The sequence below is a fragment of the Papio anubis genome, chromosome 3, assembly GCF_008728515.1.
Source record: "Papio anubis isolate 15944 chromosome 3, Panubis1.0, whole genome shotgun sequence".
Classification (NCBI taxonomy): Eukaryota; Metazoa; Chordata; class Mammalia; order Primates; family Cercopithecidae; genus Papio; species Papio anubis.
In genome coordinates, this window is record NC_044978.1 from 64,509,425 (window position 1) to 64,521,607 (window position 12,183).

Sequence of the window (12,183 nt, forward strand, 5' to 3'; positions counted from 1 at the left end):
CCAGGCTGGAGTGCAGTGGATCAATCTCAGCTTACTGCAACCTCCACCTCTTGAGTTCAAGCAATTCGCCTGCCTCAGCCTCCCAGGTAGCTGAGATTACAGGTGTCTACCACCATGTCCAGCTAATTTTTATATTTTTAGTAGAGATGGGGTTTCACCATGTTGGCCAGGCTGGTCTCGAACTCCCGACCTCAAGTGATCCACCCTCCTTGACCTCCCAAAGGACTGGGATTACAGGTGTGAGCCACCATGCCCAGCCTATTTTTTTACTAAATTTTAAAACTAACAGCTTTTTTTTTTTTTAATCAACATTTAGTGGCCGGGCGCGGTGGCTCAAGCCTGTAATCCCAGCACTTTGGGAGGCCGAGGCGGGTGGATCACGAGGTCAGGAGATCGAGACCATCCTGGCTAACATGGTGAAACCCCGTCTCTACTAAAAATACAAAAAACCAGCCGGGCGTGGTGGCGGGCGCCTGTAGTCCCAGCTACTCGGAGGCTGAGGCGGGAGAATGGCGTGAACCCAGGAGGTGGAGCTTGCAGTGAGCCGAGATCGCGCCACTGCACTCCAGCCTGGGCGACAGAGCAAGACTCCGTCTCAAAAAAAAAAAAAAAAAAAACATTTAGTTTTACAGGTGTATAATCAAATCATGTATAATAGGAGTTTTGTCATTTTGTTCCAATCTTTGTATCTTCACTTTTACTTTTTAAATTCTTTATAGCTTTGGCGAGTACTTCCAGTATTATGTTAAACCTTAGTAGCATCCTGAGTATTTTTTTCCTAAATTGAATGAATCTAAATTTTCTCAAATAAGAATAACATTTGCTATAACTTTAAAAATGCCCTATATCTATTAAAGAAAATTTCCTTTTTATTCTCAGTTTGCTAGTATAAATTTTAAAATAAAAATAGAAGGTGAACTTAATCAAAAGGCATTTTGTGAGTCAATTGATTCTTTTCATTTGATAATATAGTGAATTATTTTGATAGATTTTCTAATGCCAAAAGTTTCTTACATTTGTGTAACAAACTCATTGATTATGATTGTTAAAGATACTGTTGAATTTAATACTTCCAAGAATTATTTCATTTATGTTTATATATTGAATATGGCCTATTTTATTTAACCTAAATTACAAATCTAAGTTTTCTCTTTCTTTGAAATGTGTTCTTTCTCATTACAAAAGGCTCTAGGAAAATTTATTAATAGTTCACCAATTGTGAAACTATGCTCATATATCACGCTTAGACCCCATCCATATTGTTTTACAGTTCTAGCAATGTTTGCCTTTAAGAGAAAGCATTAGAAATCTGTCACTATTAAAATCGTATACCATTTGTGCATTAAAAAAGGCAAAGTCAGACCAAGGAAGGAAAAAGAATGTAGATAAATCAAGAATAAAGGTAAATACATTTTCTAAATGGGTTTTAAATTTGACACAAAACTTCTCGGCAGTGAGAATAAGAGGATAAAGATAACTTATATTGCTCTGTTATCTAGAAGAGGAAAGCATAGCAATTCTTTCTTGGAGAGAATATTTTTTCCTGGCAATAAATTCTAAACAAAATTTCTTATGTAGGGAGATTTATATAGAGAGAATCCAATTGAATTATAGATAATACTGTAAATAATGGTGATATAAGCTAACACTTATTGTATACTTATTATGGGCTTGGAATTGTGTGTGGTGCTACAGTATTTTATTTAATCCTAACATGAACAATTAAATCCCTACTTTAAGAATGAAGAAACCAAACTTAGAAAAGATACATAATTTGCACATGTACCTGTAACAATATTAGGCCAATTCTGTCTTTGACTCAGGAGCTCACATTTCAAATTGCACTGCCATTTTTATACTGCTTTTTTTCACTCTTTTCAACTTGCTTATAACAAATACAGAACAGGATCTGTTGCAGTGATGTGTTATGAAAGACTATAGCATTACAATCAATGAAATATGTTGTCTGAGGAATTCAGCCAATATAATTTAACTTCCAGGGATCTAGCCAAGATTTAGCTATGTGTCAAGAGAAAATTAGGACTTTTTTTTAAACTTGTGCGTTAAAAATTAAAAATTCCAAAATAAAGTTATAAAATTATCTAAATACTTACATTAAAAAATTAATAGTTTCCAAAAAGAAAAAAAAATCATGATTTAAAATACAGTTCTAAATCTGAAGTTCTTAAATTAAATGTAAGGTCCGTGCTAGCTAAGTGGTCCTAGCCTATGCTCCTCTTGTCAGCTCTTTTGCCACCAAAAATATGTCTTAACAATCTTCTCTAAATATCATGATGTTCATCTTTTTTAAATTGCCTGATATTATGATATCTGACTTAAGGAAGGCTGGTTTATATTATTTCAAGGTCAAATCGCCAGGGATAAAGGTGGAAATCGATTATAAAAATTGTAAAGCATGAGTACTGCTTTTTGCCCAGATGAAAAGTCTGCCCTTCTTCATATGGAAATAGGCCACTGTGGTGCAGCCAGGGAAAGTAAGAACTTTTTAAAGAATATGGTCAAGTAAATTTCGATTCTTGAGCAACCACACAATAGACTTAACACAACATGTGTTAGATCAGAGAAGGACATTAGGTCCGTAAATTTGCCCTGTGCAAACATGTAACAATCTCCGTACATTTCCCTATTTTACTTGGCTCCCAAGTTGTCTTTGGGGATCATCTTCTTCTATTCAGAATAGCAACAACTATTCAATTGATCTATTCTTTTCTTATATTCACCTATATGTTTTATTGGGAACATGGAAGCACTAAGGCACATGAATCCCCAATGAATATCATTATATCAATATGCTCTGTTTCAAACTATTACAAAAGGATGCTTCCTTTTGACTGTGTTATATTATCCCTAATATTTTTACTTATGTTACTTACTAGTGACAAACTAGAAATAACTGCATTTCTATGAAAACATAGACCATTTATTTTCTTGGTGTTTGTGATTTATGTATTCAGCTTCTGAACAAATTTAGAAAAGACACTATGTAATAAGGGATGATGTGAAGATTTTTTTTTTTAGCTATCTAGTTTTTAAAATCCAGTAACTCAATGAAACTTAACTGATCCCAAAGTTTACATACCCAATAAAATAAAGAGAAATGTTTCCTAAATGAAGTCCTTCTAGTAATAAACTTTTTCCAACTTTTATTAAGAGAATAAATATAATTTTTTAAATTTTCTTCTGTCCAATTTTAATAGTTGTCTTTTTTTGGTAGTATCTGCTCCATCTGTGTGTGTGCATGTGTGTGTTTTCTTTTCTAAACAGTACTATCATTTTGCAATGACCAAGTTTGCTGTATATGGTTTCCTGAGAATCAAATTACCATGTGTCCAGTGAAACCTGGTGAGTTTGTGCATTAACATTTCCTTAAATGGGCTTTCAAAATAAGTATACATAGTGATAATATGTGTACTTATGATAATGTAGGATTCCTTTTGATTCTAAGGAACCCCATCCTCCTGTGTGTAATGTATATATAATTGTTATCGCAAGCTAATGTCCTGATAGGGGAGGGTATTTAGGACATTAGCCCTGGAAGAGTCAGAAGCCAACTACAGAACCCTAACCTCCCTGTGATGGCCTGCAGTAGCATGACCTTAGAAAGCTCCACACATGGGTTACAAGACAAAAAAGATGCATGTTTGTGTTCTCACTCATAAGGGGAAGTTTAATAATGAGAACATATGGGCACAGGGATGGGAACATCACACAGGGGGCCTGTCGGTGGGTAGGAGACAAGGGGAGGGATAACATTAGGAGAAGCCGGGCGTAGTGGCTCACGCCTGTAATCCCAGCACTTTGGGAGGCCGAGGCAGCCGGATCACGAGGTCAGGAGTTCGAGACCATCCTGGCTAACACAGTGAAACCCCATCTCTACTAAAAATACAAAAAATTAGCCGGGCGTGGTGGTGCGTGCCTGTAGTTCCAGCTACTCGGAGGCTGAGGCAGGAGAATGGCGTGAACCCAGGAGGCGGAGCTTGCAGTGAGCCGAGATGGTGCCATGCACTCCAGCCTGGGCGACAAAGTGAGACTCCGTCTCAAAAAACAAAACAAAACAAAACAAAACAAAACAAAAAAACATTAGGAGAAATACCTAATGTAGAGACGGGTTGTTGGGTACAGCAAACCACCATGGTACATGTATACCTATGTAACAGACCTGCACTTTCTGCCCATGTATCCCAGAACTTAAGTGTAATTAAAAAAAAAAAAAAAAAGCATGTTTTAACTCAAAACTTCTAGTTGAAGAAGACACCTTCTCTCAGGTTTTGAACTAAAAGAGAAGACCTAAATAAATGGAGAAATATACCATTTTTCCACATTGAAGAATATAGTAATGTTAATATGTACATCCTTTGCAATGTTCTCTATGTGTTTAAATGCAATTCCAGTCACTATTCCATACACCAAATTTTTGTGTTTGAATTGACAAGCTGATTCTAAAATGTATGTGGAAACGCAAAGGATCTAGGATCTAGAATAGCAAAGTTAATTTTGAAAAAGAAATTTGGAGAAGTTAGACTACCTGATATCAAGATTTATTATGACTTGATAATAATCAAGACAATGTCCTATTAGCACTAAAATAAGTATATAAATGGAACAGAATGAAAGGTCCAGAAAGAGACCCATAAACATTTTGTCCTTTTTTAACATAAATGACAAGAACAACAAAGGATAGAATTTCAACCTCAATTGTTACTTCATATCATACCCAATGATTAACGCAAAATAGTTTACAGGTAGAAAACAGGAAAGAAAAAAACATTCTAGGATACAATATTCTTGACTTAATTTATCAAGAATAACAGGAGTAGATGGGGATAAACAAATCTTCTCTGCCATGACACAAAATCCCTAACCACAAAATTAAAAATACAATAAATTAGACTTGAAAAATACCAAGTGTTGCTGACATATGGAGAATATAAGACACTATTACGTTGGTATTAGGTGTGTAAAATAGTACAGTTTTATACTCTCTAATAAAGTTAAATGTACTTTTACTGTGGGATTCAGAACATTTACTCTTGAGTATGGACCCAAGAAAAATAAAGACAGGTGTCCTCAAAAAGGCTGGCACATAATTGTTCATGACAACTTTGCTGCTAATAGCCAAACTCTAAATATCTACTAACTGGTGAAAATGTAAACAAACTGTAGTATAGTAACACAATAGAATTTTACCCAGCAATAGCATCAGTAAATGAACTACTGATTATGCAATAACATGGATGCATTTCAAAAACTACTGAGTAAAGAAAGCCAGGCACAAAATAGTATATTTTATGCTTTATTTATAAAAAATTATTGAGTATGCACAACTAATCTCCAGTGTAGAGACTACAGAGCATTGGTTAACAGAATCAAATACATATCCACAGAGAAAAATAAATCTTGATTCATATGTCATAATATAAACAAAACTGAATTCTTGATGAATTTTATACCCAAATATGGCAGATTCAAAAGCTTGAGTGTCTAGAAAATAACATAGCAGAACAGATCTATGGAGTAAAATAATTCTTTAGCAGATTAAAAAAACTAAGAATAAAGGAAAATATTGAGCAAATGCCCTACATTGAAATTAAGAATACTTCATGAAAGTCACTTTTATTTTTAATTTTTAAATTTTTCTACTTTTAATTTTTTGGTACATACTAGGTGTATATGTTTATGAAACACACATGCTATTTTGGTACAGGCATGTAATGTGAAATCACATCATGAAAAATTGGATATCCATCTCCTCAAGCATTTATCCTTAATGTTACAAACAATCCAATAATATTTTAGTTGTTTTTAAATGTGCAATTAAATTATTATTGACTATAGGTCTCCCTGTCATGCTAGGGGATCTTATTGTATTTTGTGTGTGTGTGCACATTAACCATCCTCACCTCCCCTCAACCCACCCACTACCCTTCCTAGCCTCTGGTAACCATCCTTCTATTCCTTATCTCCACGAGTTCAATTGTTTTAATTTTTTACATTCCACAAATAAGTGAGAACATACAATGTTTGTCTTCTTGTGCCTGGCTTATTTCACTTAACATAATGACCTCCAGTTCCATCCATATTGTTGCAAATGACAGGATCTCATTCTTTTTTATACCTGATTGTGCATATGTACCACATTGTCTTTATCCATTCAATCCATTCATCTGTTGATAGACACTTAGGACGCTTACAAATCTTAGCTATTGTGAATAATGCTGCAACAAACATGAGAGTGCAGATATCTCTGTGATAAACTGATTTTCTTTCTTTTGCTACATTCCTAGGACTGGAATTGCTGGATTGTATAATAGCTCTAGTTTTAGTTTTTTGAGGAACCTCCAAATTGTGCTCCATAGTGACTGTGTAGTTTACATTCTCACCAACAGTGTACAAGGGTTCCCTTTGTTCCACGTCCTCACTTGTCTTTGTTATTACCTGAGTTTTGAATAAAAGCCGCTTTACCTGAGGTGAGATATCTCATTGTAATTTTGATTTGCATTTCTCTGATGATCAGTGATATTGAGCACCTTTTGTGTCCCTGTTTGTCATTTGTATGTCTTCTTTTGAGAAATGCTCATTTAAACCTTTTGCTCATTTTAAAATTAGATTGTTAGATTTTTTCTTTTCCTGAAGAGTTGTTTGAGCTCTTAATATATTCTGGTTATCAATCCCTTGTCAGATGGGTAGTTTGCAAATATTTTCTCCAATTCTGGCGATTATCTCTTCACTTTATGAATTATATCCTTTGCTGTGCAGAAGCTTTTCAAATTGATGTGTTTCATTTGTCCATTTGCTCTTTGGTTACCTGTGCTTGTGGGGTATCACTCAAGAAAGTTTTGCCCAACCAATGTTCTATGGAGCTTCTCCAATGCTTCCTTATAGTATTTTCATAGTTGGAGGTCTTTATATATTTAATCCATTTTGATTTAATTTTTGTATATGGTAAGAGATAGGGGCCTAGTTTCATTATTTTGCATATAGAAATCCAGTTCTCCCAGCACCATCCATGAAGAAACTATGTTTTCTCCACTGTATGTTCTTGGCATCTTTGTCAAAAATGAGTTCACTGTAGGTGTGGGGATCTTTTTTGGAGTTCTCCATTCTGTTCCATTGGTCTATATGTCTGTTTTTATGCCTGGACCATGCTGTTTTGGTTACTATAGCTCTGTAGTATAATTTTAAGTCAGGGAATGTGATTCTTCAAGTTTTGTTCTTTTTGCTCAGGATAGCTTTGCCTATTCTGGGTCTTTGGTGGATCCCTATGAACTTTAGGATTTTCTTTCTATTTCTGTGAAGAATATCATTGGTAATTTGATAGAGATTGCATTGAATCTATAGATTGCTTTAGGTAGCATGGCTATTTTAATATCAATTTTTACATTCCATGAACATGGACTATCTTTCTATTTTTTGGTGTATTCTTCAATTTCTTGCATCGATGTTTTATGGTTTTTATTGTAGAGATCTTTCACTTCTTTGGTTAATTCCTAGATATTTGCAATGGGCACCACCCCATCACAGGGCACACACACACATACATACACTCTCACTAGGACCCCAGAGACACACCAAGTCACCTAATGTGTACAGCTTTGTGAAACTGGAGTACTCAGAGAAATCCCAGGCAGATATGGAAAGAATTTGCTAACACACAGACAGTGGCCTCACCAGGAATGTTTTATTTTATTTTTTCCTCATCAATGTTATAACAAAATGATGTTGACCAAAATGACATTTGGGGACCTGCTGTACAACAAAATGTTAGGTCATTTTTTGCATTGCTATAAAGAAATACCTGAGGCTGGATAATCTACAAAGAAAAGAGGTTTAATTGGCTCACCGTTCTGCTGGTTTTATAAGAAGCATAGTGCCAGCAATTGCTTGGTTTCTGGGAAGGCTCCAGGGAGCTTTTATTCATGATGAAAAGAGAAACAGAAGCAGACATGTCGGCCGGGCGCGGTGGCTCAAGCCTGTAATCCCAGCACTTTGGGAGGCCGAGATGGGCAGATCACGAGGTCAGCAGATCGAGGCCATCCTGGCTAACCCGGTGAAACCCCGTCTCTACTAAAAAATACAAAAACCTAGCCGGGCAAGGTGGTGGGCGCCTGTAGTCCCAGCTACTCGGGAGGCTGAGGCAGGAGAATGGCATAAACCTGGGAGGTGGAGCTTGCAGTGAGCTGAGATCCGGCCACTGCACTCCAGCCTGGGCGACAGAGCGAGACTCCATCTCAAAAAAAAAAAAAAAGAAGCAGACATGTCAATGTGAAAGTGGAAATGAAAGAGTGGGGAAAAGGTGTCACCCACTTTTAAACACCTAGATCTCACGAGAGCACACTCACTGTCACGAAGACAGAACCAACTTATGAGAATTCCTCCCCAATGTTTCAATCACCTCCCACCAGGCCCCACCTCCAACACTGGAGATCATGTTTCAACATAAGATTGAAGAGAAAATTATCCCAACTATATCAACTAGCATCAATAAAAATGAACTACTACTCACAATGTAATGCATGAATCTCACAGACACAGTGTTAAGAAAAATAAACCAGATACAATAGAAAATAAGTCTACCAAATTCCATTTACATGGAAGACAAAACCAAATTATGATTATAAAAGTCAGAATGGAGGTTATTTTTGAGGGTGATAACTGGAGGAGAGCATAAAGAGTTCTGTAGTGTGTATATATATATTTATCAGAGTGTAAGTTACTAGGATAAAATTATCTCTAAAAATTCTTTGAGTTGTACATTTAAGATTTATATACTTTATGCTAATACTTCAATCCAAATTTTTCCTTAAGAATGTTGAATATTGACCCCCACTCTCTTCTGACTTGTAGAGTTTCTGCAGAGAGATCTGCTGTTAGTCTGATGGGTTTCTTTTTGTGGCTAACCCGACCTTACTCTCTGGCTGCCCTTAATATTTTTTCCTTCATTTCAACTTTGGTGAATCTGACCATTATATGCTTGGAGTTGCTCTTCTCAAGGAGTATTTTTGTGGCATTCTCTGTATTTCCTGAATCTGAATGCTGGCCTGCATTGCTAGGTTGGGGAAGTTCTCCTGGATAATATCCTGCAGAGTGTTTTCCAACTTGGTTCCATTCTCCCCGTCACTTTCAGGTACACCAATCAGACATAGATTTGGTCTTTTCACATAGTCCCATCTTTCTTGGAGGCTTTGTTCGTTTCTTTTTACTCTTTTTTCTCTAAAATTCTCTTCTTGCTTCATTTCATTCATTTGATCTTCAATCACTGATACCCTTTCTTCCAGTTGATCAAATCGATTACTGAAGCTTGTGCATTTGTCACGTAGTTCTTGTGCTATGGTTTTCAGATCTATCAGGTCATTTAAGGATTCACTACATTGGTTATTCCAATTAGCCATTTGTCTAATATTTTTTCAAGGTTTTTAGCTTCTTTGTGATGGGTTCAAACTTTCTCCTTTAGCTTGGAGAAGTTTGATCGTCTGAAACCTTCTTCTTTCAACTCATCAAAGTCATTTTCCATCCAGCTTTGTTCCGTTGCTGGTGAGGAGCTGTATTCCTTTGAAGGAGAAGAGGTGCTCTGATTTTTAGAATTTTCAGCTTTTCTGCTCTGGTTTCTCCCCATCTTTGTGGTTTTATCTACCTTTGGTCTTTGATGATGGTGACATAAAGATGGGGTTTTGGTGTGGATGTCCTTTCTGTTTGTTAGTATTCCTTATAACAGTCAGAACCCTCAGCTGCAGGTCTGTTGGAGTTGGCTGGAGGTCCACTCCAGACCCTGTTTGCCTGGGTATCACCAGCGGAAGGTGCAGAACAGCAAATATTGCAGAACAGCAGATATCACTGCCTGATCCTTCCTCTGGAAGCTTTGTCTCAGAGGGCTACCTGGCTGTATGAGGTGTCAGCCGGCCCTTACTGGAAAGTGTCTCCCTGTTAGGCTACTTGGGGGTCAGGGATTCACTTGAGGAGAAAGTCTGTCCATTCTCAGATCTCAAACTCTGTGCTGGGAGAACCACTACTCTCTTCAAAGCTGTCAGACAGGGACGTTTAATTCTGCTGAAGTTTCTGCTGCCTTTTGTTCAGCTATGCCCTGCCCCCAGAGGTGGAGTCTACAGAGGCAGGCAGGCCTCCTTGAGCTGCGGTGGGCTCCACCCAGTTAGAGCTTCCTGGCTGCTTTGTTTACCTACTCAAGCCTCAGCAATGGTGGATGCCCCTCCCCCAGCCTTGCTGCCACCTTGCAGTTCCATCTTAGACTGCTCTGCTAGCAGTGAGCCAGGCTCTGTGGGTGTGTGACCCTCCAAGCCAGGTGCAGGATATAATCTCCTGGTGTGCCATTTGCTAAGGCCATTGGAAAAGCACAGTATTAGTGTGGGAGTGTCCCAATATTCCAGGTGCCATCTGTCATGGCTTCACTTTGCTAGGAAAGGGAATTCCCTGACCCCCTTGCACTTCCCAGGTGAGGCAATGCCCTGCCCTGCCCCGTGTGCTGAGCCACTGTCTGACAACCCCAGTGAGATGAACCCGGTACCACAGTTGGAAATGCAGAAATCACCCGTCTTCTGCATTGCTCACACTGAGAGCTGCAGACTGGAGCTGTTCCTATTCAGCCATCTTGGAACCTCCAAATTTTTCCTTAAAATGTAGATCTTTGTACAGTTTTAGAGACATTTTAGCATTTAAGAAATTAATGTGGCTGGGTGAGGTGGCTCATGCCGGTAATCCCAGCACTTTGGGAGGCTGAAGTGGGTGGATCACCTGAGGTCTGGAGTTTGAGACCAGGCTAGCCAACATGGTGAAACCCCATCTCTACTAAAAAACATAAAAATTAGCCAGCCATGGTGGAGGGCACCTGTAATCTCAGTTACTCAGGAGGCTGAGGCAGGGAGAATTGCTTGAACCTGGGAGACAAATGTTGCAGATCGTGCCACTGCACTTCATCCCGGGTGACAGAGTGAGACTCCATCTTTAAAAAAAATAAAATAAAATATTAATACAAGTTTAGCTAACTTTTATCCCATGTTTTTGTTTTATCCCAATAAATTAATCTTCTCCTGATAAAATCAATGTTTTAAGCAGAAGTATTAATTTTGCCACTTCTCATTATTAGATACACAAATGTATTCCTTGCAATTGCCTCATATTTTATGTTATGCTATTCTACCATTTAAATATCTAACTGGAGTATTTTTATTCCATAAAAATTTAGGTGAAAAGTATGGAACTGAAAAATTTAAATTAGTAGATAAATCCACCACTTTATACATGTTTTACACGTTTTCTTGGAATCCTATTATTGATGATGCTGTTGCTAAACAATATTTGAGTACCTTAAAAAGTTTAGTTTTGTTTAAACTAAAAAGGCCACAGTCGATGCTAAAATTAAAAAACAAAACAAAAACAAAAACAAAAAACCCATAAAAACGTAATGTTTGCTAAATGTACAAATTTCCTAATTTAAAAATATCCCTATATAAGTTTTTGGTTTCCCTTGATTTACTTGGAATCAGTTTTAATAATATAGTGACAGATCTTAGTTCATACTCTGTACATTTCATAATAAAGGTTTATATTGCTAAAATAGGTTGCTTCCCAGCACATGATGTCCTTGTTCCTATGTAAAAGCCATTCTAGAGGCTTTTAACTTTTACTCATTTATTTATACTTGTACAGCTACATGTATTCCAACTTGGCTTTAACAACTGCGGGGCCAAACTTCTTTGATAATAATTCTCTTCTTAGTTTCTGTCAAAAGATTATTTGCTTTTTCCAGTTAGTGTGTGATAAAGAAAAGTCAATTCATCATCCAAAATTATCTGATGTTATTTGCCACATCATATTGCTATTGCTATTTATAGAATATATATAAATTTTTACTATTTCTTTTAACTGTGATCTAAAGATCCTGCCATCTACTCATTTAATTCAGCATTTTAAAATGTGTCCATTTTTTATCCTAATTTACATAGGATTTGTGTTGCAGAAAAAGGATCCATTTTTCTTATCTCGGTTTTCTCTAGATGTGCTTGATATGTTCTGCAAGATAAATTATACCATTGTGGCCATTGTGCTGTTTTGGTCTAGCTCTGCTGCCAGAAAACCATCCAAAACAAATCATGGCAATAGAAATCATCCACGCAAAATCAAGAACAATGTATTCCAGACATTCTGAGGTAC